Below are 25,590 nucleotides of genomic sequence, written 5' to 3' on the forward strand. Positions count from 1 at the left end.
TTACAAAAGGAGCGAATCATAGAACACCAGGGACAGGGATAGAACCGGGGGTGGCCCTCCACAGACTTCCCAATTGATAAATGAACAGGAGGCGGCGCTGGAGGTCAGTGAAGTTTCAGCGTTCCTGGCCATTGGAGATGAGGAGAGGGGGACCTCGCAACTACCTGGTGACAGAATCAAATATAATGCACACACATGTCATAAGAGCATAAGAATTAGGAGCAGGAGTAGGCCTTTTGGCCCCTCAAGCCTTCTCCGCCATTCAATAAGATTGTGGTTGATCTTCTACCTCAACTCCACTTTCATGCACTACCCCATATTCCTTGGTTCCTGTAGTATCCAAAAATCTATTGATCTCTGTCTTGAATATACTCAAAGCGGCTGAATTTGGTCAAACGCAAGTTCCGCCCGTTTTTTGGCAGTCCCCGGGCGTTTTCACTGGGGCCAAGTGGGCGGGAGATTCACCCCGCTTTTCTTGGCAGTAACGGGAGCGGCGTGCAGTGGGTGGTATGCTGCAGAGGAGGCCTTCCGACTCGGGAATCTTTGGCTCCCGAGTTGTGCGCATGTGCGCGGCTGTCAAGCTCCGCCCCCCGAGAGGCACCGACGAGAGGCAAGAGATCGCTGTGGGGGGGAGGGTGGACAGATCACTGTGGGGGGAGAGAAATCGCTGTGGGGGGGTGGGGGGAGAGTGGGCGGAGAGACTGGGGGGGTGAGTGAGATTGGGTGGCTGAGAGAGATAGGGGGCGGTGAGTGAGATTGGGGGGTGAGAGAGACTAGGGGCGGGGGGGAGAGACTGGGGGCGGAGACTTGGGGTTGAGAGAGACTGGGGGGAGAGACTGGTGGTTGAGAGAGATTGGGGGGTGAGAGAGACCGGGGGGTGAGAGAGGCTGGGGGTTGAGAGAAACTAGGGGGCTGAGAGAGACTGGGGGGAGAGACACTTGGGGGGGTGAGAGACTGGTAGGGTGAGTGAGGCTGGGGGTGAGAAAGACTGGGGGGTGAGAGAGACTGGGGGTGAGAGAGACTGGGGGGGATGTGAGAGAGACTGGGGGTTGAGAGAGACTGGGGGTGAGAGAGACTTGGGGGGAGAGAGACTGGGGGGGATGTGAGAGAGACTGGGGGTTGAGAGAGACTGGGGGTGAGAGAGACTTGGGGGGAGAGAGACTGGGGGGGGGGGGGATAGAGAGACTAATAAAGGTTTTATTATAGTTCATTAATAAAGGAGTAAATAAGGCTTTGTTAGACCATTTATAAAATATCACTAGTGAACACACACAAAATTTCCAGACTCAGTGGTTATATTGCTCTTCAAACTGGCTAACACTAGAAAATACGACAATCTATTTAAAAGTACATCAAACTGTGGGGAACTATAAAGATCTGTGTAATATCAAACAAACCTGTCAGCTCTGTGTCCACTCAAGATCCACTTAAAAGCACCTTCTCCGGGACAGTATGCAATTCCAGCGATATTCAGCGGTATGTCATAAAACTTGTACTTTTGGGTGGTGTGTGGGTGGTTCTACCTGGGCGGGCGGTGTGCATACCGCCTGCCGTTATGTCACTCATGAATCTTCCACCGGGCGGTATGTCGGCGGTATGTACCTGTTTTTTGTCGAAACTTGTATTTTTCGGTGGTAAGCGGGCGGTAGTGGGCGGTATGTTGGTGAATTTCGGGCCCAAAAAATGAGCCTCCACTACCCTCTGGGGGAGAGAATTTCAAAGATTCACCATCCTCTGAGTGAAGACATTTCTCCTCATCTCAGTCTTAAATAGCCGACCCCTTATTCTACTTTCCCTACCAAAGTGGATAACTTCACATTCCTCCACATTGTATTCCATTTGCCATGTTCTTGCCCATTCACTTGACCTGTCTATATCTCCTTGAAGTCTCTTTGCATCCTCCTCACAACTTACATTCCCACCTAGCTTTGTATCATCAGCAAACTGGGATATATTACATTTAGTCCCCTCATCCAAATCATTGATATAGATTGTGAATAGCTGGGACCCAAGCAACAATCCTTGCGGCACCCCACTAGTTACAGCATGCCAACCCGAAAATGACTCATTTATTCCACTACTCTCTGTTTTCTGTCCATTAACCAATCCTCAATCCATGCTAGTATTTTACCCCCATGAGCCCCAATTTTGTTGAATAACCACTTGTGTGGCACCTTATTGAATGCCTTCTGAAAATCCAAATACACCACATCCACTGGTTCCCCTTTATCTATTCTGCTAGTTACAACCTCAAATAAATCCGTGTTGACTCTGCCCAATCCTATTATTATTTTCGAAGTGCCCTGTTACCACATCCTCAATAATTGATTCTGGCATTTTTCTTATGACTGATGTCAGGCTAACTGGTCTGTAGTTCCCCATTTTTTCTTTCGCTCCTTTCTTAAATAGCGGAGTTATATTTGCTATCTTCCAATCTGCGGGAACCGTTCTAGATTCTACGGAATTTTAGAAGATGACAACCAATGTATTCACTATCTCTATAGGCATCTCTTTCAACATCCTAGGATATAGGCCATCAGGTCCAGGGGATTTGTCGACTTTCAGTCCCATTAATTTCCCCAGTACGATTTTTTTACTAATACTAATTTTATCAGTTCCTCATTCTTGTTAGACTCTTGGTTCTCCACTATTTCTGTGAGGTTTGTTGTGTCTTCTTCCGTGAAGAAAGACACAAAGTATTTGTTTAATTTCTCTGCCATTTCCTTATTCCCCATTATAATTTCTCCTGTCACAGCCTGTAAGTAACCCACATTTACTTTCGCTAATCTTTTCCTTTTTACAAACCTACAGAAGCTTATACCGTCTGTTTTTATGTCTATTGTTAGTTTACTCTCATATTCTATTTCTCCTTTCTTTATCAATTTTGTGGTCATCCTTTGCTGAATTCTAAAATTCTCCCAATCCTCCGGCTTACTGCTCTTTTTGGCCACATTATAAGCCTCTTCCTTTGATCTAATACTATATTTAACTTCTCTTGTTAGCCACGGTTGGACCACTTTTCCTGTGGGGTTTTTGTACTGTAAAGGAATGTATATTTGTCATACAACACTCAGTCATGTTGACTTGATTTCAGCAAGGAGTGAAATATGACCATCATCATAATGATAAGTTGCAACATTCTTACCTCGCCAGTACTAATTCATATCTTTTATCTCTGACAGGCCTTGACACGTGCAGCAGCAGCCCATGGACCTCAAGGACGACAATTCCTCAAAGGAGCTGGATCCCTCTGAGGGTGCACCGTCACCGGACTCGTGCTTACCCTGCACCAGCTCAGATACTCGCGCTTCGATGGGACCACATAGGCAGATAGTTGGGTTTTCACCTGGTGACTCACACTCCAGAAGGGAGCAAGAGCAGATACTGGTGGCAGGAGCAACAACGGAGAGTCCGCATCGGAGGGCACAGCCCTCTCCAAGCTCTGCTCAGCTGGAAACAGATACTGTACCCCGGGGGCCGTCGATGAATAGGAGAATCATTGAGCAGCAGCAGACAATGTGCGATGCACTGACAGGCCTTCCAAGCACACTGACCACGACTGCAGAGAGAATGGAGGAGTCCACCTCAAGCATGAGAGTGGTGATGTCGCTGGGTATTGTCAAGATGTCTTCTTCCATGGATAGAGTGGCCAACTGCACGAAACATCAATTGCTCCAATCAAATAAGTCCCTGCACGCCTTGACCACAGCCGTGCAGACTCTGGATGACAACATGTCACCACCTTAACTAGACTGACAGAAGCCATAGCCTTGGCCTTACAGTGCCACGCTGATCTGCACCAAATATTCTCCAGCTCAGTGGGAGCGGTGAAATACGGCTAGGCCGTGAGACGGATGATGGCGAAAAGGGACACGGAAGTGGGGCATCACTCAAAGTGCTTCCATTTCTCACCCGTTCCCCCCCTCAGTCAGTACCTGACATGCTGCCTCCTCTCCCACTGGCCCAGTCTGCCCCTGCACAGATGCAGGTGGAGCAGACTTTGGCAAGGCCCTTGGGGGCTCCAAAACCCAGGGGATGAAGGCCAAGAGCATGTCAACAGTCAGAGCAGGGATGTGAGCAGCCGGCCTCTAACCCTGCTGTAGCCACAGCGCCACACAGGAATGGAAGGAAAAAGAATAAAACTTGGGATCCGCACAAGTATATGCACATGGGTGTCTGAGAGCTTGTTATGTTGTGACATTTCTGTTGTTTATTTAAAGTATATAAATTATATTAGTTTGCACCACTTTCCCGTCTTGTCCATCCTCCTGTGCTGGGTGGCAAGTCACGTTTTAAGTTGCTCGATGATGAATGGGAAGACATGAATTAACCAATGGGAGGATGTGCAAGGGTTGGTTGGTTGGTTGCAGGACTGCTTTGTGCCAGTGGCACGGAGGGACGGCAGGAAGAGTGGCCGTTGCATGTGCTTCTGACATGGGCCCACTGGTGTAGCATAAGGGAACCTTGCATTAATAAAGGAATCCCTAGATCCCTGGATCCCAGGCAGCAACGTGAGCAGCTGGTGCTGCATTGCTTTCATCACCCTCCTTCTCCTCATCTTCCTCCTCTGCGCCTTGTATTTCCTGCAGGTCCTAACCTCACTGCTGCGCAATGTTGTGCTGAGCGCAGCACACCACGACCATTCTGGAGCCCCTGGTTGGTGCGTACTGAAGGGCATCTCCAGAACTGTCTAGGCACCTAAAGCGTATCTTCAGCATGCCGATGGCTTGTTTGGTCTGGCTTCTGCTGGTCATAAACCCGAGCGCCCGCTCATTCTGACTGCCATCATCGCAGGCAACGTTCACATAATTGCCGGCCCTGGCACGTTAGTGATCAGCATCCTGTCTTGTGCATTTGTGGGTCACCAACTGGGAGATCCTGGGTATGTCTGCAGCAGAGCCCGGAAGAATACGGAGGCAAAAAGGTTGAGGGCGGTGGTCACTCTGACAGCCACTGGTAACACGTGGCCACCAGGTCCAGCAGGCAGCAGGTCTTCTTCCAGGAGGCTGCAGATTTCTGCCACCACCTGCCGCAACAACTTGAGCCTCCTGAGACACGGCTCTTTCAACATGTCAAGGAAACTCTGCCTCTGCCTGTAGATCCTGTGTTGTGGAAGGTGCCTCCTGCGAGCTGCACTCCTCTGCCGCCCCCCTCTCTGCCAATCCCCTCTCTGCTGCCCCACTCTCTGCTGCCCCCCTCTCTCTCGCTCTCCTCTCTGCCCCTCTTCTCTCTGCTGCCACCCTCTCTGCCCCTCCCTTCTCTCTTGCTCCCCTCTCTGCCACTCCCCTCTCTCTCGCTCCCCTCTCTGCCCCTCCCCTCTCTGCCCCTCCCCTCTCTCTCCCTCCCCTCTCTCTCGCTGACCTTCTCTGCCCCTTCCCTCTCTCGGCTCCCCTCTCTCTCACTCCCCTTCTCTGCCACTCCCCTCTCTCTCACTCCCCTCGATGAAATGTATGTACATAAGGTCTGCCCACCAACAGGGGGCACTACCGTCAGAGGTCCTAGGGTCATAGGTACACTCGTGTTGGGCCCGGTATATAACCTGAACTTCACCTTTGTATCTTCACTTCTGGAAGCCATTAAAGACTGACCAGGTTATACCTAGTCATTGGCTCACAGTACGGAGTTCATTGTATCATTTCATACACCACAACTGGTGATGAGGAAATACAAACCCACGCAAAAGTATGACGAGCACAGCACGATCGAGTACTGTTGGAATTCTCGAGAGTTTCAATGAGGGAGAAGATTGGGGATATTTCACGGATCATCTTGACCAGTACTTCGTGGCAAACGACCTAAACAAAGACGAGGATGCAGAGAAGCTCAGGGCAGTTCTTCTCACTGTCTGTGGCCCCACGATCTATGCACTCATCAAGAATCTGCTCTCACCCACTCTTCCTACAGAAAAGTATTACAAAGAACTATGTGCTCTAGTTCAGGAACACCTTAAACCCACGGAAGGAATCTTCATATCCAGATATTGCTTCTATACACACGTTCGTCCAGAAGGCCAGGATGTAGCGGCATTTGTTGCCAACCTGAGACATTATGCAGGGACTTGCAAATTTGAGCCTGTGTTGGAAGACATGCTGCGTGACTTTTTCGTAATCGGGATCAACCACGAGGCGATCTTAAGTAAGCTGTTGGCTGTGGAGGCGCCGGACCTCAGCAAGGTCATCATCATCGCCCAGGCTTGCATGTCCACACAGAAAAGCATGAAGCAGATATCGCGACAAAACAGGAACTCCACGGCAAGTACTGTATACAAATTGTATCGATGGCCGGCAGTGCTGCACATGGCAGGGCCTACTCGACTGCGTCTGCAAGGCTGGGAGCCGCTCAAAGTTCGCCATCGAGGGCCTACTCGACTGCATATGCGAGAACGGGAGCCGCTCAAAGTTCGCCATCGAGGGCCTACTCGACTGCATATGCAAGAACGGGAGCCACTCAAAGCCCGCCATCGGGCGCAAATCCGAACTCAACATGTTGGCGTTGCGGGGGCAATCACCGACGCCATCAGTGCCGTTTCAGGCAGTATGTATGCAGAGGGTATCTTCAGCAGATGTGTCCACAGCAGAGCAAGCGAGCTGCGGCACACCACATGGATGATGATCAATTCAGCGTGGATCTGGCGATGCAGCCCGAGACATTTGAGAGCTCCGAGGAGGAAGTGTACAGCGGACATGCATTCCTAACAAACAGCCAACCGATAATGATGGAGGTAAAATTACTAACAAAGAGCCAACCGATAATGATGGAGGTAAAATTAAACAGCGTGCCGGTATCCATGGAATTAGACACGGGTGCGAGTCAATCGATAATGAGCCAGAGGACTTTGGAAAAGCTGTGGGAAACCAAGGCAGAGGGACCCAAGCTGAGTCCGATAAATGCGAAGTTGCATACCTACACCAAAGAGCACATACCAGTGATCGGTAGTGCAGCAGTAAGAGTGTTGTACGAGGGAACAGTTCATGATCTACCATTATGGATTATCCCAGGCAACGGCCCATCGTTATTTGGCAGGTGTTGGCTCGAGAAAATAAAATGGAAATGGTACGACATCAAAGCTTTGTCATCAGCGGATGATGATTTGTGTGCTCAAGGGCTGAGCAGATTTCCCTCACTGTTTGAACCTGGAATTGGCAGCTTCAAGGGAGCCACGATGCAGATTCACTTAGGCCCAGACACAAAGCCCATCCATCACAAAGCCAAGGCAGTCCCACACATGATGAGAGAAAAGGTCAAGCTTGAATTGGATAAGCTATAACGTGAGGGGGTCATCTCACCGGTCGAATTTAATGAATGGGCCACTCCCATTGTCCCATTGTTAAAGAGCGACAGCACGGTCAGGATTTGTGGAGACTACAAGGTCACGATCAACCGAGTTTCGAAACAAGATCAGTACCCGCTACCGAAAGCTGATGACCTGTTTGCAATGCTAGCCAGGGGAAAATCGTTCACCAAATTGGATCTGACGTTGGCCTACATGACACAGGAACTGGTTGAATCATCAAAGAAACTTACGTGCATCAACACGCACAAAGGACTGTTTATTTACAACAGGTGCCCTTTTGGCATTCGCTCGGCGGCAGCCATATTTCAGAGAAACATGGAGAGCCTATTGAAATCTGTCCCCATGACCGTGGTTGTCATGTATCCTATATGGCTACTGTTGGTACTATCACAAGGTGTGCCACTAGAGGGCAGTGGGAGACTTGTAGGTTACCTGTACAGGTATGCCTGGCCTAGTATAAAAGGCAGGCCACCAGGTATGATCCTCACTCTGGAGTTGACTAATAAAGGACTAAGGTCACTACAGTTCAAGGAGTCATTACTAGGGCATCTAAGGACACAACAGTGGTATTCCAAGATGACATCCTAGTCACAGGTTGTGACACCGCCGAGCATCTGCACAATCTGGAAGAGATTCTGCATTGTCTGGACAAAGTGGGACTCAGGCTGAAATGTTCGAAGTGCGTTTTCATGGCACCAGAGGTCGAATTCCTTGGACGAAAGATTGCTGCAGATGTAATTAGACCTACAGACACGAAAACAGAGGCCATCAAAAATGCGCCCAGGCCCCAGAATGTGACGGAGCTGTGTTCATTCCTGGGTCTTCTCAACTACTTCGGTAATTTCTTATTCAAATTGAGAACAGTATTAGAGCCTTTGCACAAGCTGCTCAGGAAAGGAGATGACTGGGTGTGGGGTGAACTTCAAGACAGAGTCTTTGAGAAGGCTAGAAATCTGTGTTCCCACAAGCTACTGGTACTGTATGACCCATGCAAGCTTCTAGTTTTGACCTGTGATACGTCGTCCTATGGGGTCGGTTGCATACTCCAGCAAGCCAATGAGTCAGGCAAACTACAACCAGTTGCATACGCGTCTCGAAGCCTGTCCAAGGTGGAAAGAGCCTACGGCATGGTAGAGAAAGAGGCTTTAGCACGTGTTTATGGGGTAAAAAAAATGCACCAGTACCTGTTTGGGCTTCGCTTCAAGCTGGAAACCGATCACAAGCCGCTTATATCGTTGTTCTCGGAACAGAAAGGTATCAATACCAATGCGTCGTCCCACATCCAGAGGTGGGTGCTGATATTATCTGTCTATGATTATGTCATTCGCCATAGACCAGGCACCGACAACTGCGCTGATGCATTGAGCCGGTTACGTTGCCCACACCGGAGGTGGAAACGCCAATGCCCGCAGAGCTACTCATGGTCATGGATGCCTTTGAGAGTGAAGGATCGCTTGTCATTGCTCAACAACATAAGACCTGGACCAACCAGGATCCGACCTTATCGGTTGTAAAATGTTGTGTTCTTAACGGGGACTGGTCGACTATCCCCAAGGAAATGGGTGATGAAGCCAAACCGTACAACCGTCGCAAAGATGAGCTTTCCATTCAGTCCGACTGTTTACTGTGGGGTAATTGTGTTGTAATGCCCAAGACAGACAGGGCGAGATTTGTACGGGAGTTACATAGTACGCATCCTGGTATTGTCATGATGAAGGCTATCGCCGAGTCCCAATGTTTGGTGGCCTGGCATTGACTCAGATTTAAAGTCATGCTTGCATCAGTGCAGCACTTGCATGCAGTTAAGCAATGCCCCAAAGGAAGCTTCACTCAGTCTGTGGTCATGGCCATCCAAACTGTGGTCTAGAATCCACATCGACTTTGCGGGTCCCTTCCTCGGTAAAATGTTTTTTGTGGTGGTGGATGCATCTCCAAAAGGATAGAATGTGTGATCATGTCATCCAGCACTTCCATTGCTACCATTGAGAACCTGAGAGCCATGTTTGCCACACATGGTCTGCCAGACATCATTGTCAGCGACAACGGACTGTGTTTCACGAGCCTGGAGTTTCAAGAGTTCATGAAGCACAATGACATAAAACATGTGAGGTCAGCCCCATTCAAACCCGCGTCCAATGGTCAAGCGGAGCAGACAGTTCAAGCCATCAATCAGAGCCTGAAACTCGTAACTCACGGTTCCTTGCAGATACGCCTGTCACGCATACTGCTCAGTTACAGGACAAGGCCACACACGCTCACCGGGGTCCCGCCTGCGGAACTATTGACGAAGAGAGGCCTCAAAACCAAGCTCTCTCTAGTCCATCCTGATCTTAACGATCATGTCGAAACCCGACGTCAATGCCAACTGTGGTATCATGACCACGCCGCAGTGTCATGCGACATATCTGTAAATGACCCAGTGTATGTACTTAACCATGGTCAAGGGCCCAAGTGGCTCCTGGGCAATGTTACGGATAAGGAGGGTAACCGGGTGTATATGGTTAAGCTCAAGCATGGGCAGATGTGCAGGAAACACATTGATCAAATCGAGCTAAGACACACTGACGAACCGGAACAGTTGGAAGAAGACACCGCAAGCTTAGACGACCAACCAACTCACGTCCAGCCATCAGAAGAACCCATTGTGGTCAACGCCCAGCCCCAAGTCATGAGAGACTCGGAAAGCACTGGGATTGTACTGAGACGGTCAACCAGGGAGCGAAGGGCTCCGGACCGTCTGAACTTGTAATATGGACTTGTGTCAAGAACAGGGGGGGAATGATGTAATAGAAACATAGAAACATAGAAAATAGGTGCAGGAGTAGGCCATTCGGCCCTTCGAGCCTGCACCGCCATTCAATAAGATCATGGCTGATCATTCCTTCAGTACCCCTTTCCTGATTTCTCTCCATACCCTTTGATCCCCTTAAACGTAATGGCCATATCGAACACCTTCTTGAATATATCCAATGGACTGGCATCAATAACTCTCTGCGGCAGGGAATTCCACAGGTCAACAACTCTCTGAATGAAGTTTCTCCTCATCTCAGTCCTAAATGGCCTACCCCTTATCCTAAGACTTTGTCCCCTGGTTCTGGACTTCCCCAACATCGAGAACACTCTTCCCGCATCTAACCTGTCCAGTCCCGTCAGAATCTTATATGTTTCTATGCAATCCCCTCTCATCCTTCTAAACGCCAGTGAATAAAAGCCCAGTCTCTCCTCATATGACAGCCCAGCCATCCCTGGAATCAGTCTGGTGAACATTCGCTGCACTCCTTCAACAGCAAGAACGTCCTTCCTCAGACTAGGAGACCAAAACTGAACACAATATTCCAGATGAGGCCTCACTAAGGCCTTGTACAACTGCAGTAAGAACTCCCTGCTCCTCTATTCAAATCCCCTAGCTAAGAAGGCCAACATACTATTTGCCTTCTTTACCGCCTGCTGTACCTGCGTGCCCACTTTCAGTGACTGATGAACCATGACACCCAGGTCTCGTTGCACCTCCCCTTTTTCTAGTCTGCCGCCATTCAGATAATATTCTTCCTTCGTGTTTTTGCCCCCAAAATGGATAACCTCACATTTATCCACATTATACTGCATCTGCCATGTATTTGCCCACTCACCTAATCTGTCCAAGTCACCCTGCAGCCTCTTAGCGTCCTCCTCACAGCTCACACTGCCACCCAGTTTAGTGTCATCCGCAAACTTGGAGATATTACACTCTATTCCTTCATCCAAATCATTAATGTATATTGTAAAGAGCTGGGGTCCCAGCACTGAGCCCTGCGGCACCCCACTAGTAACTGCCTGCCATTCTGAAAAGGATCTATTTATCCCGACTCTCTGCTTCCTGTCTGCCAACCAGTTCTCTATCCACGTCAGTACATTACCCCCAATACCATGCGCTTTGATTTTGCACACCAATCTCTTGTGCGGGACCTTGTCAAAAGCCTTTTGAAAGTCCAAATACATCGCATCCACTGGTTCTCCCTTGTCCACTCTACTAGTTACATCCTCAATAAATTCCAGAAGATTCGTCAAGTATGATTTCCCTTTCATAAACCCATGCTGACTCGGTCCGATCCTGTCACTGCTTTCCAAATGTGCTGCTATTTCATCCTTATGATTGATTCCAACATTTTCCCCACTACTGATATCAAGCTAATATCAGGATAATTACCCGCTTTCTCTCTCCCTCCTTTTCTAAAAAGTGGTGTTACATTAGCTACCCTCCAGTCCATAGGAACTGATCCAGAGTCGATAGATTGTTGGAAAATGATCACCAATGCATCCACTATTTCTAGGGCCACTTCCATAAGTACTCTGGGATGCAGACTATCAGGACCCGGGGATTTATTGGCTTTTAATCCCATCAATTTCCCTAACACAATTTCCCGCCTGATAAGGATATCTTTCAGTTCCTCATTCTCACTAGACCCACTGTCCCCTAGTACATTCGGAAGGTTATTTGTATCTTCCTTTGTGAAGACAGAACTGAAGTATTGGTTCAATTGGTCTGCCATTTCTTTGTTCCCCATTATAAATTCACCTGAATCTGACTGCAAGGGACCTACGTTTGTCTTCACTAATCTTTTTCTCTTCATATATTTATAGAAGCTTTTGCAGTCAGTTTTTATGTTCACTTCAAGCTTCCTCTCATATTCTATTTTCCCCTTCTTAATTAAACCCTTAGTCCTCCTCTGTTGAATTCTAAATTTCTCCCAGTCCTCAGGTTTGTTGCTTTTTCTAGCCAATTTATATGCCTCTTCCTTGGTTTTAACACTATCCTTAATTTCCCTTGTTAGCCATGGTTGAGCACCTTCCCAGTATTATTTTTACTCCAGACAGGGATGTACAATTGTTGAAGTTCATCCATGTGATCTTTAAATATTTGCCATTGCTTATCCACCATCAACCCTTTAAGTATCCTCTGCCAGTCTATTCTAGCCAATTCACACCTCATATCGTCGCAGTTACCTTTCCTTAAGTTCAGGACCCTAGTTTCCGAATTAACTTTGTCACTCTCCATCTTAATAAGGAATTCTACCATATTATGTTCACTTTTCCCCAAAGGGCCTCGCACAACAAGATTGCTAATTAATCCCTTCTCATTACACAACACCCAGTCTAGGATGACCAGCTCCCTGGTTGGTTCCTCAACATATTGATCTAGAAAACCATCCCTAATACACTCCAGGAAATCCTCCTCCACCACATTGCTACCAGTTAGGTTAGCCCAATCTATATGTAGATTAAAGTCGCCCATGATTACTGCTGTACCTTTATTGCACACATCCCTTATTTCTTGTTTGATGCTGTCCCCAACCTCACTACTACTATTTGGTGGTCTATACACAACTCCCACCAGCATTTTCTGCCCTTTGCAATTCCGCAGCTCCACCCATACTGATTCCACATCATCCAGGCTAATGTCCTTCCTCACAATTGCATTGATTTCCTCTTTAACCAGCAATGCCACCCCACCTCCTTTTCCTTTCTGTCTATCCTCCTAAATGTTGAATACCCTTGGATGTTGAGTTCCCAGCCTTGGTCACCCTGGAGCCATGTCTCCGTGATGCCAATCACATCGTATCCGTTAACTGCTATCTGCGCAGTTAATTCATCCACCTTATTCCGAATACTCCTCGCATTGAGGCACAGAGCCTTCAGGCTTCTCTTTTTAACACACTTTTCCCCTTTTGAATCTTGCTGTAATGTGGCCCTTTTTGCTTTTTGCCTTGGGTTTCTCTGCCCTCCACTTTTACTATTCTCTTTTCTATCTTTTGCTTCTGCCCCCCTTCTATTTCCCTCTGTCTCCCTGGATAGGTTCCCGTCCCCCTGCCATATTAGTTTAACCCGTCCCCAACAGCACTAGCAAACACTCCCTCTCGGGCATTGGTTCCGATCCTGCCCAGGTGCAGACCATCCGGTTTGTACTGGTCCCACCTCCCCCAGAACCGGTTCCAATGTCCCAGGAATTTAAATCCCTCCCTTCTGCACCATTTCTCAAGCCACGTATTCATCTGAGCTATCCTGCGATTCCTATTCTGACTAGCACGTAGCACTGGTAGCAATCCTGAGATTACTACTTTTGAGGTCCTACTTTTTAATTTAACTTCTAGCTCCCTAAATTCGTCTCGTAAGACCTCATCCCGTTTTTTTACCTATATCATTGGTACCTATATGCATCACGACAACTGGCTGTTACCCTTCCTTTTCAGAATATCCTGCACCCATTCCGAGACATCCTTGACCCTTGCACCAGGGAGGCAACATACCATCCTGGAGTCTCGGTTGCGGCCGCAGAAAGGCCTATCTATTCCCTTTACAATTGAATCCCCTATCACTATCGCTCTCCCACTCTTTTTCCTGCCCTCCTGTGCAACAGAGCCAGCCATGGTGCCATGAACTTGGCTGCTGCTGCTCCCCCCTGATGAGTCATCCCCCTCAACAGTACTCAAAGCGGTGTATCTGTTTTGCAGAGGGATGACCTCATGGGATCCCTGCACTACCTTCCCTGCACTGCTCTTCCTGTTGGTCTTCCATTCCCTATCTGGCTGTGGACCCTTTACCTGTGGTAAGACCAACTCACTAAACATGCTATTCATGTCATTCTCAGCATCGTGCATGCTCCAGAGTGAATCCACCCGCAGCTCCAGCTCCGCAACGCGGACCGTCAGGAGCTGGAGGCGGACACACTTCCCGCACACGTAATCGCACACGTAATGTATGTACATAAGGTCTGCCCACCAACAGGGGGCACTACCGTTGGAGGTCCTAGGGTTATAAGTACACTCGTGCTGGGCCCGGTATATAACCTGAACTTCACCTTTGTATCCTCACTTCTGGAAGCCATTAAAGACTGACCAGGTTACACCTAGTCACTGGCTCACAGTATGGAGTTCATTGTATCATTTCATACATTACACTCTCTGTCGCCACCCCCCCACCCCCACCTGCCCCCGTTGCTTCCCTCTCTCTCGCTCCCCTCTCTGTTGCCCCCACCCACCCCCCACTCTCTGCTATCCAGCTGCCGGTCTCTCAACAGCAAGCTTGTGCTGCTGCAGATGCTGATCATATTGGTCTTCTCCAAGGTCCAATCTAAGGCAGCCAAAGTACCACCCATCCTGCTGTGATTCAGAAAACTTCCATAGTGTAGGAAGTAAACTCTCAGCAAGAGTACTGTGAACAAACCCTTTCCCACCAGCAGGTGAGAAAGCAGCAGTGAACACTGAGTATTTATTGCAGTATATCCATGACTTTTAAGCAGCGCCCTCAATTGCCTTTGTGTTCCCGCCTTTGATGAACCATGGAGTTGGAGCTGGCTTCCCAACGCAATCGCATTTTTGACGGATTTAACCTGCACCCACACCCAAACCCACACACTCCTCGAGGTTAAAATAACACCCTGCGGTTTTTAATGAGAAGATCATATCCGGAAGTGTTTGTAAAATAGATCTACATGAACCCTTCAAAGAAATGGTGAATATGATCAAACTGCACACTAAAAAAACACTTCAACTTGATATATGATATTTTTTTCTTCAGCTTAAGAGCGAGAGCCAGGGGAAGGGAAAGGCAGGGGGAAGGGGAGGGGGGGAAGGAGAGGCGGGGGAAGGAGAGGCAGGGGGAAAGAAGAGGCAGGGGGAAGGAGAGGCGGGGGGAAAGAGAGGCGGGGGAAAGAGAGGCGAGGGGAAGGAGAGGCGGGGGAAGGAGAGGTGGGGGAAGGAGAGGTGGGGGAAGGAGAGGCAGGGAGAAGGAGAGGTGGGGGGGAAAGAGAGGCGGGGGGAAGGAGAGGCGGGGAAGGAGAGGCGAGGGAAGGAGAGGCGGGGGAGGAGAGGCAGGGGGAAGGAGAGGCGGGGGGAAGGGGAGGCGGGGGAAGGAGAGGCGGAGGGAAGAAGAGGTGGGGGAAGGAGAGGCGGGGGAAGGAGAGGCGGGGAAGGAACAAAAGAGGGAGGTCTGGAATATAAGCAGGTAATGCTGGAAACACTCAGTGGGTCAGGCAGCATCTGTGGAGAGAGAAGCAGAGTTAACGTTTCAGGTCAATGACCCTTCGTCAGAGGTCTGTGATAGGGTAGAGGGCGGAGTGATTAAATGACAAAAGGGATGTTGATGCAAGGCAAAAGGAGGTGATAATGGGACAAACATGGAAACAGCAACACAAAAGCAAAATACTGCCCATACTAGAATCTGAAATAAAAACAGAAAAAGCTGGAAATCTCAGCGGGTCTGTGGAGAGAAGCAGTGCTCTGTTCGATGATCTTTCGTCAGAGCAGATGGGTCCTGGCGAGGTATAAATGGTTACAGAACCAAAAGTGGGGAGTCTGGTTTGCCGCACGCTCCTTCCGCTGCCTGCATTTGTTTTCTGCATGCTCTCAGCGACGAGACTCGAGGTGCTCAGCACCCTCCTGGATGCTTTTCTTCCACACAGTCATTGGCCAGGGATTCCCAGGTGTCGATGGGAATGTTGCATTTTATCAAGGAGGTTTTGAGGGTGTCCTTGAAACGTTTCCTCTGCCCACCTGGGGCTCGCTTGCCGTGTAGGAGTTCCGAGTAGAGTGCTTGCTTTGGGAGTCTTGTGTCAGGCATGCGGACAATTTGGCCTGCCCAGCGGAGCTGGCCGAGTGTGGTCAGTGCTTCGATGTTGGGGCTGTTGGCCTGATTGAGGATGCTAACGTTGGTGCGTCTGTCCTCCCAGGGGATTTGCAGCATCTTGTGGAGACATTGTTGGTGGTATTTCTCCAGCGATTTGAGGTGTCTACTGTATATGGTCCACGTCTCTGAGCCATACAGGAGGGCAGGTATTACTACAGCCCTGTAGACCATAAGCCTGTTCCATGACAACATGCAGGCCGTGATCCTTACCAACGGATCCATCACAGACCCAATCCACGTCCGGACTGGGGTCAAGCAGGGCTGCGTCATCACGCCAACCCTTTTCTCGATCTTCCTCGCTGCAATGCTCCACCTCACACTCAACAAGCTCCCCGCTGGAGTGGAACTAAACTACAGAACCAGTGGGGACCTGTTCAACCTTCATCGTCTCCAGGCCAGGTCCAAGACCGTCCCATCCTCCGTCATCGAGCTACAGTACGCGGATGACGCTTGCGTCTGCGCACATTCAGAGGCTGAACTCCAAGTCATCGTCAACACCTTCACCGAGGTGTATGAAAGCATGGGCCTTACACTAAACATCCGCAAGACAAAGTTCCTTCACCAACCTGACCCCGCCACACAGCACTGCCTCCCAGTCATCACGATCCACGGCGTGACCCTGGACAACGTGGACCACTTTCCATACCTCGGGAGCCTATTATCAGCAGGGCAGACATCGACGACGAGGTTCAACACCACCTCCAGTGCGCCAGTGCAGCCTTCGGCCACCTGAGGAAAAGAGCGTTCGAAGATCAGGCCCTCAAATCTGCCACCGCATTACAGGAAAGATGTGACTGCACTAGAGAGGATACAGAGGAGATTTACAAGGATGTTGCCTGGGCTGGAGAATTTTGGCTATGAGGAAAGATTAGATAGGCTGGGTTTGTTTTCTTTGGAACAGAGGAGATCTTATTGAGGTGTATAAAATTATGAGGGATAGGACAGACATATTTCCCATAGCAGAGGGGTCAACAACCAGGGGCACAGATTTAAAGTCATTGGTAGGAGGTTTAGAGGGGATTTGAGGGGAAAACATTTTCACCCGGAGGATTGTGGGGGTCTGGAACTCACTGCCTGAAAGGGTTGTAGAGGCAGAAACCCTCACCACATTTAAAAAGTACTTGGATGTGCACTTAAAGTGCAGTAACCTACAGGGCTACGGACCAAGATCTGGACAGTGGGATTAGGCTGGATAGCTCTTTGTCCGCCGGCACGGACACGATGGGCCGAAATGGCCTCCTTCCGTGCTGTAAATTTCTATGATTTTATAATCTTGCATAGTGGTTCTATTAATGGACAGAAGATGATTGACGCCATGGGGACCCCTACTTCTATTAATGCATGAGGAACCCGCCCGAGTCTCACAGATGCTTCCTCCGCCACCAATGCAAAGGTGTTCAAATCCGAACATGGCGGGAATGGAGCGGGAATCAGAGCTGCTCCATTTTCAAGGCCCCTCCAACCCAGTCCCACTGAGTGGGAGTTAAAATTCCCTCCTAGGATGCTGGATGGATATTTCTAGCAACTTTTTTCTATTAATAGTCAACCCACGCAGGCGGAATAAGATTGTTCGGGATACAAGTGATGCTCCTCCGATGGGAATGGTGACTAACTTGTCCACAGTAGATGGAGTGAGAACAAGCACTGACTCACCAGCACATATGATGTCCCCAGTTGGAGACTGAGGAGCTAAAGCACTGAATTTCATCCATGGTCTGTGCTGCGTTAACTGATTACAACTGAGACAGTAATTGTAGTCTCGATACCCTAGGATAGGGAGAGGGAAAAATCTGTAACCAACGTCACTAAAACAGATTATCTGTTCATTATCACATTGCTGTTTGCGGGAGCTTGCTGTGTGCAATTAGCCGCCTAACCTTCAAAAGAAGGGGTGGAGGGGAAACTTGGCATTGATTTTGATCCAATTAAAATTATTGAATTAAAATTGCAACTTTGGTATGAATAGGTGCACTATTCCATAGTAAGAAACATGTTGCAAGTCATTGCTGTGTATGCGGTATTATGGGGTGGCTGCAATGTCTATAAGACGCACCTGCACATCTCAATATGGCATATGAGGTGCCTGAATATTTGCCTCAATCAAAAATAAATCAATGTCGTATAAAATGTGGGAAGAACTGGAGTCAGTCGTTTAAAAGAGGAGGCTTGACAGGGCAGATGAAGAGAGGATGTCTCCCCTTGTGGGGGAATCTTGAACTAGGGGGCATAGTTTCAGAATAAGGGGTGGCCCATTTAAAACGGAAATGAGGAATTTCTTCTCTGAGGGTCGTGAATCTTTGGAATTCTCAAGAACAATGGAGGCTGGGTCATTGAATATATTTAAGGTGGGGATAGACAGATTGTTGAGCGATAAGGGTGAGTCAAAGTGTTATGGGGAGCGGGCAAGGAAGTAGAGTTAAAGCCAAGATCAGATCAGCCATGATCTTATTGAATGGCGGAGCAGGCTCGAGGGGCCTAATGGCCTACTCCTGTTCTTATTTCTTATGTTCTTATGTTCTTATGAATGTAAAGTGAGCTGATTATGGACTGAGGTCAGTGTCATTGGCATCTCGGGGCCCATATCAATGACTTGTAGACAAATATAAAGGGCTTACACACATGGAAACTATTGGGTTGTATCATGAGTAGCAGACAGCAGCCTGTCTGTAATATTATTGGCGAAACTTTCAACATCGGTGGGGGTGCAAAAGGGGACGATATACAACCCACCCAATTTTCGAGCGGGATAAGACATAAGAAATTGTAGCAGGATTAGGCCGCAGGGCCCCTCGAGCCTGCTTCGCCATTCAATAAGATAATGGCTGATCATCGACCTCAACTCCACTTTCCCACCCGATCTCCATATCCCTTTATTCCCCCAGACTCCTAAAATCTATTTATCTCAGCCTTGAATATATTCAGAGACTCAACATCCACAACCATCTGGAGCAGTAAATTCCAAAGATTCACAACCCTCTGAGTGAAGAAATTCCTCCTCATCTCAGTCTTAAATGGCCAACCCTTTATCCTGAGACCATACCTCCTAGTTCTAGACACTCCAGCCAGGGGGAACAACCACTCAACATCTACCCTGTCAATCCCATTCAGAATCTTGTATGTTTACAGGCCATGCATGTGGAATAAGATTGTTGGGGATGTAGTACAGGTGCCTAATCCCCATTATACATCCTCAGTGCAGTTGATAGTTTCACCCCAAGTATGATATTCCTAGCGCTGCTATTTAAACACAGGCATTAATCTATTGACTTTAAATAGGTTAACACCTCCATTTGCCATGAAGGGTATTTGGTGTCGATGCATTATGCAAAATAGCACGGCTCACAGTAATCTGCAGGCTATAAAGGACTGAGGACTTCGATATCCAACACTGCAGTGAGAATCTACAAGCTTGGTGCCAGATTTAAGGGTCTGATCTTCGAACACTCTCTTCCTCAGTGTCATGTATCTTACATTATTATATATAACTGTATCCTAACATGCTATACATGACTGTAATAAGATATGACCTGTAACCACCAGCATACCTTACCACCAGGGGTGCACTTGCAAGAGACAGGTATATAAGGACAGGTCTCAGGCAAGTGCAGCATTCCAGAGCTGTGAAATAAAGGTGCAGGTCCAGAGTGACCTTGACTTCACTACATGCCTCGTGTGAATCTGTACTGAGGGGACAGGACTTTACAATCAGGTGGCCGAAGGCTGCGTTGACGCACTGGGAGCGGTATTGGACCTCGTCGTCGATGTCTGCCCTTGCTGATAGTAGGCTCCCGAGGTATGGAAAGTGGTCCACATTGCCCAAGGTCACACCGTGGATTTTGATGACCAGAAGGCAGTGCAGTGTGGCAGAGTCAGGTTGGTGGAGGACCATTGTCTTACGGATGTTTAGTGTAAGGCCCATGCTTTCGTACGCCTCGGTGAAGATGTTGACGATGGTTTGGAGTTCAGCCTTGAATGACGTATCTATATGGCACCCCTGTATGGCTCAGAGGCATGGACCATATACAGTAAACACCTTAAATCGCTGGAGAAATACCACCAACGATGTCTCCGCAAGATCCTGAAAATCCCCTGGGAGGACAGATGCACCAACGTCAGTGTTCTCGATCAGGCCAACATCCCCAGCATCGAAGCACTGACCACACTCGACCAGCTTCGTTGGGCGGGCCACATTATCCACATGCCCGACACAAGACTCCCAAAGCAAGCGCTCTACTTGGAACTCCTACACGGCAAGCGATCTCCAGGGGCTTTCCCAGAGGATCTCCCAGGGGATTTGCAGGATCTTGCGGAGACATCATTGGCGGTATTTCTCCAGCGTTTTGAGGTATCTACTGCATATGGTCCACGTCTCTGAGTCATACAGGAGAGCCATACAGATGCCTCATTCAGCGACTGAACTCCAAACCATCGTCAACATCTTCACCAAGGCGTACGAAAATGTGCAGAGGAAATATTTCAAAGCCTCCCTGATAAAGTGCAACATCCCCACCGACACCTGGGAATCCCTGGCCAAAGACCGCCCTAAGTGGAGGAAGAGCATTCGGGAGGGTGCTGAGCACCTCGAGTCTCATCGCCGAGTGTCATGTATTCAACCAGCATTGTAACCCATGTATAAACTGACCTAAGTTGTACACCGTGAGAACACTGACCACTAGGTGGGAGACACTCCTAACCTGTACCTTCAGGTATAAAAGGGGAAGCTCCACCCACCTTCATCACTTGAGTGCTAAGGAATAAAGGACAGGTCACAGACTGACCTTCTCTCAAGCATGGGCCTCGTGTGCATTTATACTGTGTAGTAAGCACGTATCAATGGCGACAAGAAACTTGGATTTAAACCACGCGAGCATGGCCACTAGCAGAACAGACGAGAGGTACTGTGTTAAGGAATGGTTGGGACAGAGATTCAACATTGTTAAAGCAGCACACAGTTCTCCAGGCAGACAAGGGCAGTCAGGCCTCCCCCAACATGTAGTCGAACCCAGAGGGGGAGTTCGACAGAGACAATGGCAAGCTGAACAGTGATTCACGCCATTGCAAGGGACAATGCGGCCAGTAATGGGGCTATCAACACCTGTTAATGGTGCACTCAAGGACAATAACGGGGCAGTCAGGGACGATCGACTGGCAAGGGACCTTTTGTTTCAAACCGCAACTCATGCTGGAGGCATGGAGACATACATTCAGCCGGAGTTTGCAGAGATGAGCAAAATACCTGCAGAAATTGCAGAAATGGACACTGAGGGAAATCGCTGGAAGCTGAAGTTCAGCGAGTTCATGTGGAGCACGTATACAGTTCATACACCAGGATGCCACCGATAATGATGAAAGTGCTCCTCAATGGCATCCCAGTATCAATGGAGTTAGACACGGGGGCCAGCCAGTCCCTGATGGGTATCAAACAGTTCAAAAAGTTGTGGGCATCCAAGGCCAGGAGGCCAAAATTATCGCCGATTGACGCACAGCTACGGACTTACACAAAGCAGATCATTCCGGTGCTAGGCAGCGCCACGGTAGTCGTGACCCACAAAGATTCGGAGAACAGGTTGCCACTCTGGATTGTCCCAGGGGACGGTCCCGCACTACTGGGGAGGAGTTGGCTTGCTGTCATAAACTGGAAATGGGGCGATGTCAATGTAATTTCCTCTGTGGAGCGAGTATCATGCTCACAGATCCTGGACAAATTTGACTCATTATTTCAACCCGGCATCGGCACTTTCATGGGGGCAATGGTAGTGATTCACATAAACCCGGACGCCAGACCAGTACACCACAAGGCCAGAGCGGTGCTGTATGTGATGTGGGAAAAGATAGAAGGCGAATTGGACCGCCTGCTGAGGGAAGGCATCATCTCGCCAGTCGAATTCAGTGACTGGGCGAGCCCGATTGTGCCGGTGCTCAAGGCGGATGGGTCAGTCAGGTATGTGGCAATTACAAGGCCACCATCAATCGGGTGTCACTCCAAGACCAGTACCCGCTACCGAGAGCGGAGGACCTCTTTGCGACGCTATCCGGTGGCAAACTTTTTTCAAAATTGGACCTGACCTCAGCTTACATGACCCAGGAGCTGGTGAGTGAGTCGAAGAAGCTGACCACCATCATGACACACAAGGGGTTGTTTGAGTACAACAGATGTCCGTTCGGGATTCGCTCGGCCGCCGCGATCTTCCAACAGAATATGGAAAGCCTCCTCAAGTCGATTCCAGGGACGGTGGTTTTTCAGGACAACATCCTCATTACGGGTTACGATACTGAAGAACACCTCCACAACCTGGAGGAGGTGCTACGCAGACTGGGCCGGGTAGGTCTGCGACTGAAAAAGGTGAAGTGCGTCTTCCTAGCTCCAGAGGTAGAATTCCTGGGGATGAGGGTAGCAGCAGACGGGATCAGCACTACTGCATCCAAGACGGAAGCGATCCAGAGAGCACCCAGACCCCGTAACACGACGGAGCTGCGTTCGTTCCTGGGGCTACTGAACTATTTTGGGAACTTTCTTCCCAAATTGAGCACACTGCTAGAGCCGCTACATGTGCTCCTACGCAAAGGTCGTGAATGGGTCTGGGGGGACAGTCAGGAAAGGGCTTTTAATAGAGCACGCAATTTGTTATGTTCCAACAATCTGTTACCGCTATATGACCCATGTAAGAAACTTGTGTTAAAGTGCGATGCGTCGTCCTATGGTGTCGGGTGTGTGTTGCAGCATGTCAATGCCAAGGGTCAGATACAGCCGGTAGCTTATGCCCCCAGGAGTCTGTCCCAGGCAGAAAGGGGCTACGGGATGGTAGAAAAGGAGGCGCTCGCATGTGTATATGCGGTAAAGAAAATGCACCAGTACCTGTTTGGCAGGAAATTTGAGCTGGAGACAGATCACAAACCCCTAACGTCCCTTTTGGCCAACAACAAGGCCATAAATGCAAACGCATCGGCCCGCATACAGAGGTGGGCACTCACGTTAGCTGCCTATGACTACACAATTCGGCACAGACCGGGCACCGAAAACTGCGCCGATGCACTCAGCAGGCTCCCACTAGCCACCACTGAGGGGGCTACCGAGCATGGTGCTGAGATGGTCATGGCTGTTGAAGCTTTCGGAAGCAAAGGCTCACCCGTGACAGCCCGTCAGATTAAAGTCTGGACAAATAGAGTCCCGCTATTGTCTCTAGTCAAGAAATGTGTCCTGAATGGGGACTGGGCAGCCACGTACAGGGCATGCCCTGAGAAATTTAAACCATTTCACAGGCGCAAGGATGAACTCTCGATTCAGGCCGATTGTCTACTGTGGGGAAACCGCGTCGTCATGCCCCAGATGGGCAGAGAGGTGTTCATCAGAGAACTCCACAATGGGCACCTGGGCATTGTCACGATGAAGGCAATTGCCAGGTCACACGTTTGGTGGCCAGGGATAGACGCAGATCTGGAACTTTGTGTTCGCAGGTGCAACATGTGTGCCCAGCTGGGCCATGCGCCCAGGGAAGCCCCCCTTAGCCCCTGGCCATGGCCCGCCAAGCCTTGGTCACGCATCCATGTGGACTACGCAGGTCCTTTCATGGGGAAAATGTTTTTGGTTGTAGTAGACGCCTACTCCAAATGGATCGAGTGTGACATTTTAAATTCAAGCACATCCTCTGCGACGGTAGAAAGTCTACGGGCAATGTTCGCCGCCCACGGTCTACTGATGTAAATGATCCTGTTTTTGTCCTCAACTACGCTGCAGGGCCCAAATGGCTCGCAGGCAATGTGGTTGCCAAAGAGGGAAATAGGATTCTGGTAGTTAAACTTACCAATGGACAAATCTGCCGCAAACATGTGGATCAAACAAAAAGGAGGTTCAGCAACCCCATAGAAGAAGCAGAGGAAGAACACGATATAGAGTTCACTCCACCACAGGTGACCGAACACCGGAACCAAAGGGAGGAGAGCCCAGTCACTGTGGGCAGTCCGGACAGGCCTGAGGCACCGCAAACAGCAGACACTCAGGCCAGCGCCCAACAACCGGAGCCCCAACTCAGGCGCTCTACAAGGGAGCGTAAACCACCAGAAAGACTCAACCTGTGATCCCAATAAGACTTTGGGGGGGGAAGTGATGTCATGTATTCAACCAGCATTGTAACCCATGTATAAACTGACCGTGAGAACACTGACCACTAGGTGGGAGACACTCCTAATCTGGAACTTCAGGTATAAAAGGGGAAGCTCCACTCACCTTCATCACTTGAGTGCTAAGGAATAAAGGACAGGTCACAGACTGACCTTCTCTCAAGCATGGGCCTCGTGTGCATTTATACTGTGTAGTAAGGACGTATCACCGAGAGCATGTAGAAATCAAGCGCAGGCAGCGGCAGGAGCATCCAACAAACCAGACTCCCCTCCCACCCTTTCCTTCAACCACTGTCTGCCCCACCTGTGACAGAGACTGTAATTCCTGTATTGGACTGTTCAGTCACCTGAGAACTCACTTTTAGAGTGGAAGCAAGTCTTCCTCGATTTTGAGGGACTGCCTATGATAATGATATGAGAATCTACAACACTGTGTGGATGCTGTAAGTGTTTCTACGGAACAACAGAGACAACAACAATTTGAATTAAATATAGCGCCTTTAACAGAGTGAAATTTAATAACATAATTTCAAGCATGCTGTTGACATTTCCAGAGTCCAGATGGCTGCACCTAAGGGAATAATAGGACGGTTGGGTGAGTTTCCATCATGACCGAGAGACCTTCGGAGCATATGTGGAGCGGATAGAAATGTTTTTCACCACGAATAGTATTGTAGAGATCCCTGATGATGAAAACCATAACCAGTTGGTTTTACAAAGGAGACTGGAACAGGCCCCAAGGTGTATGAAACCCTGGAAAATGTGCTGGTTCCCATCAATCCAAAGGACACATCACTGACAGAGATTCTAGAACAGCACTACAGTCCTGAGACCCTGGAAATTGCTGAAAGGTATCGTTTTGGAACACAAGATCAATTCATCATCATCATAGGCGGTCCCTCGAATGAGGACGACTTGCTTCCATATGAGTTCACAGATGTTTCAATGAAGGAACCGATGTTCCAGTCTGGAACTCCAATTGAGGGGGTGGAAGATGCCTGTGTGTGGATTTTTTTAACGTGTGGTGACTGTTGCACATCAGCCACCACACAGGCTTGACAGAGCTAGGCTTTTATCCAGTGGCAAGGGCTAACCAGGACGACTGGAGACCTGCTGCCTAGTGCACACACATATTCCAAGGCGCTTCACAGGAGTATTATGAGATAAAATATTGACACTGACACCGTCATCATTAAAAGCAGTCCCTCGGAATCGAGGAAGACTTGCTTCCACTCTTAGACTGAGTCCTTAGGTGGATGAACAGTCCAATACGAGAGCCACAGTCCCTGTCACAGGTGGGACAGACAGTCGTTGAGGGAAAGGATGGGTGGGACTGGTTTGCCGCACGCTCTTTCCTCTGTCTGCGCTTGATTTCTGCATGCTCTCGGCGATGAGACTCGAGGTGCTCAGCGCCCTCCCGGATGCACTTCCTCCACTTAGGGCGGTCTTTGGCCAGGGACTCCCAGGTGTTGGTGGGGATGTTGCACTTTATCAGGGCGGCTTTGAGGGTGTCCTTG

This window comes from Pristiophorus japonicus, chromosome 13 (genome assembly GCF_044704955.1).
Source record: "Pristiophorus japonicus isolate sPriJap1 chromosome 13, sPriJap1.hap1, whole genome shotgun sequence".
NCBI classification, from domain to species: Eukaryota; Metazoa; Chordata; class Chondrichthyes; family Pristiophoridae; genus Pristiophorus; species Pristiophorus japonicus.